We start from the raw sequence: 4361 nt of genomic DNA on the forward strand, positions 1-4361 counted from the left end.
TCCAAGATACCAATTCTTTCTTTGGCTTATCACTAAGCATAGACTTCCTACCCAAGGCCTTTTACTATTGTATGGCAAAATTGATAGCGGCTCTTACGCCTTTTGCAACGACCCATCGGACTCCATTGATCACCTGTTCTTTGGTTGTCGTATCACTGCTAGCATTGCTTTCCTTTGGGCTGCTAGGTGCAATCTGCCTTGGCACAATAGATTTTGGGCAAATAATCTTAGGTGGGCTATGACTCTACTTTCGGGTAAAGAGATCTATAAATGCATTGCCCAATTGTCCCTTAGGGCTCTTTGTCGCATCTTTTGGAAGAACATGAATGACATTCTGTTTAGAGAGCAAACTCTTGAGATCTTGGCCTTGAAGAACCACCTATTCAAGGTTGTAAGAGACAAGGTTATGACTTTCAAGAATATTGAGGACAATGCTAGGAACAGGAGATTCCAGCTTGCTTGGGGTATTGACCCGATTATCTTTTCTTCTACGGAAGCTAATCCACTTGTCCCGTGATGTTGTGCTTGCTGCATTGCTTTGGCAGCTGGTGGGTAGTTCGTGATGGTTGTGCCTCGACCTCCCTGGAATAGGCTGGATGCTCGGAGACTCCGTACCTCCTTCGTCTCCTTGCCATGTCCCTCGGTGGCCCTCGATTCTGGTTTTCCGAAGCTGTGTAGCCATTGATGCCTGGCACGAGGGGCTTTGACTGTTGTCCGAGGCCCGCCTTCTTTTGTTTTTTGTGGTTTGTTGGTTCGCCGCTGTTTAGGCTTTCCTTCTTGTCTTGCTGCCTCTTGTGGCCTGTTTGTTTGCCGCTATTGGCTGTTTTTCTTGTCTCGGCATCCTTCCACTTGCTATGATTTCTGTTTGTTTTGAGTGTAAGTTTTTTGGTGCCATGACCTCCTCTTGTATAGTTGGTTGAAGCTTAATATAATCTCTTACTTCTTACCAAAAGAAAAAAAAAACTTTTTAGGGAATGAGAGAACACAAGCTTACTTGCAATGGGATCATGAGGACAACCATGAGAGATCCAAGCAGGGAAGCGATGCCTAATTGCTGGCATAGAAGAACTATGGCAATGACAATATGAAACAGAGCCGACCATAAGTTGTGAAGTTGTTGGCACATTTGTTGAACAATGTCAGGTATCACATAAGATTGTGTTTTAGAAAATTCGCTTTTGCAAAATAAGAAGGGTAAGGCATATGATTGCTGAACTAAGGAAGATGTCACTATTGACTTAACTAAATCAAGTTTCAGCAATAAGAGAATAGTAATGTCATGGTCATGTCTGAGGTGAGAATCTCACTAGTAGTGCATTAGCATCTAATGTTATCATGTTTGTTATCTTTCCAGATTGGAACTTCTTGTGACCCTCATAAGTGAGTCTTAAGGATTTGCAGAAAATGGCCGCCACCTACCATTTATGTAGAATAAGCTATGTTAATTGCTCTCTTGTAGTAAATGACGAAGAATGATCTAGACTAAACTTTTGATGTGACATCCCAGATTTTCAGTCTTGTTTTCTACTGAATAAATCGAGCATATCATCGATGTGCCTATAGAGCTATTTTCAGAGCTGATCACTCTCGAGATAACTAGACTATTCAGAAAAGTTATTAAGGAATTTTAATGTAATAGACTTGAGAATTCGATCAGGAATTGGCTTCTTGACCATGCTCATCTTTAGAGGTCATTATGTCATAGTTAACAATCGATTTGAGATTAGAGATAGGTCTGTTTGATTGAGATGTGTGGCTAATCGTGGGTGACACCACTAAATTGAAAAATTCTCGTCGGCCGGTCCTAGACTGATTCTTCTATCGTTTTGGTATCTTGTGCTCGTATTTGAATTTTCGAGATTTTCACAACAACCGAGAGTCGCCAATGTGTCGAGTGGGTTCATTGTGGCTTGAAGAAAATCAACGGGTCATTTACACTAAAAATCTCCGAAAACTATCCGATAGCCTAAGTCATGCTAAAAATGCGTCCGAGTGAAATTAACCGCGAATTTAAGTTCGACTTCAAAAATTGAAGATTTTGTCATGTCACAATAATTTCTAGGAACGTCGCCTCAGTCTCAGAAGATTTTTCTAGAATCCGAGACTTTTTAGGAAAAAGTCGGCATAGGACCGTTTTTGTTTAGAAAAATGTCGGGATCGTTTTTGGTCATGAAATTGGGATGCAAGATGGATCTATTGGCAAAGAAAAATATCGAATGAACCAAGGACTCGATAATGGAATTTATCGAGGTCGAATTGAGTAGATTGAGAACCGGTAAGTGACCAATTGAAGAGGAAATGTTTGAATTTCATGTGCCCCCTTCCCCTAGCCATTGGACCATCTCAAGGTTGTAAATGTGAGCATTGGTGGCTCATTGAGGGCCAAGGAAGATGGCTTGGCTGAGGATGAGGTCAAGGGGACCATTTGGTGGAAATTAAGTTTGGTAGGCCCCCTTTGTTCCCCCTCTTTTCTCTACCAAGCAACCAGCCAACATTTCCCTCCTCTTTCCTCCATTTTTGGCCACCACCAGCAACCAAGAAGCCAGCAGCGTCACCAAGGACAGCAGGAGAAGCCGGAGCTGCTGTCGCTACCTCACGCCGCCATGCGGACCGCCAAACCGCTCACCATCCACGCGCACGCCACCGCCCACACCACCCGCCCCTCTTGCCCCTTCATGCAATTCTAGCAGCTGTTTTAGGTCTGTTGGAGCTCATCCGGAGTTGTCCCGATCTCGTTTGACCCTCGTGAGTGTCCGTTAAGGCCCGATTTGGCCTTTTCACCCTTTTCTAATCAATCATTGTGCTAACCGAGCTTGTTTCCATTCTGTTTCAGCAAGAACAGAGCAGAAACTTTGTGGGTATTCCAGCACCTTTGAGGGCCGTTTTTAGGTGGTTCTGAGCCTCGGTTGCTTGGCTTGCCTTGAGGAAAGTCGTTCCTCGCGCCGTTCCCGTCGGTTTGATCTGACCCGTTTGTTAATCCGGTGAGTTTTGCTCATTAATCCCTTATTAGTATGCTAATGATGCTTGGGGGATTAGATTTAATTAAGTGCAATTAGGTGGATAGATTAGATTATAATAGTTAATTAGAGACTTATTGATGCATGTTAGGCAAATTGTTAATGTAGTTAGTAAGGAAATAGGTCATAGTATTTATTGAACGAGTCTCGGTAATTTTCCGGGCTCGTCTCGGCTTCCAATTAGGCATTACGGGACTAAATTGGATTTATTGCATTTATTTAATAATTTTTGTAATTAATTATTTATTTATTGTTTGCAAATTAGGCTGGGATAGCCGACGACTGGAATTTTATGCTGATTATTGTGGTGCAGTTTGTTATTTATATGAGCGTTAATTCGTGCTGAATTGAATTAATTATGATTTTAGGATTTTATTCATAAATTATTCAATTTCAGAAATTGATTGGTAAATGAATGAGCGTGGGTCTATAGCGCTAATAATGTTTTGATGGACTATATATAAAGTGATAGAAATAAATATTGTATTACGTGACTCGAAGACCAAGAAGGTCGTCTTGGAGAATGCATGTGACTTATTGATTAAATATAAAGTAGTGATAAATAAAGTTATAATACGTGGCTCGGAGACCTACAGTGTCGTCCTGGAGAATGCACGTGATTTGTGAATTATACATCACCTGTGAATAGCACGTGGCTCGATAATTAGTACGTCACCTTAAAGAATGCACGTGGCTCGGTGATTTGATATACCGCCTTTGAGAATGCACATGGCTCGATGATTAAATACGCTGCCTTAGAGAATGCATGAGGCTTAGTGATTAGATATGTCGCCTTAGAAAATGCACGTGACTCGGTGACTAAGTATGTCGCCTTAGAGAATGCACGTGGCTCGATGACTAGATATATACTGCCTGAGAAAATGAATAGTATGGATTAAAATGACTAGAGAATGGTCTGCATAACATGTAATCGATTAGGTTGATTGATTAATGATTTGATATGATGTTATGAGTTGATGTAGTTCATGTATATTTGATATATACTAATTTGCTGGAAAGAACTGAGGCTAAGGTAAGTCTCCTGACTCATGTTGTGCTTAGGCAGCCTCCAGAGTGTATTGGCTTCCTAATCGGGTTTTAGGGGGTAGCACTCGCTGAGACATAGTTTTATCTTGGTTGTGGGACAACATTTTAAGTTCCTAGATGGCAGCACCTCCACCTTCTCGTCCTGCTATGTATTTTGGTATACCCGAAAAAGTCACCGAAATAGAAACTCACTTCTCAATTCATCCTCACCCAGAAGAACTAGAGTACGTTTTAGTTAAGTTAATCGTCTGAGTTGATGTGGGTAAAGATATCTTGAGGTCCCACGAGTATTAGTTG

Source organism: Eucalyptus grandis, chromosome 4 (genome assembly GCF_016545825.1).
Source record: "Eucalyptus grandis isolate ANBG69807.140 chromosome 4, ASM1654582v1, whole genome shotgun sequence".
Classification (NCBI taxonomy): domain Eukaryota; kingdom Viridiplantae; phylum Streptophyta; class Magnoliopsida; order Myrtales; family Myrtaceae; genus Eucalyptus; species Eucalyptus grandis.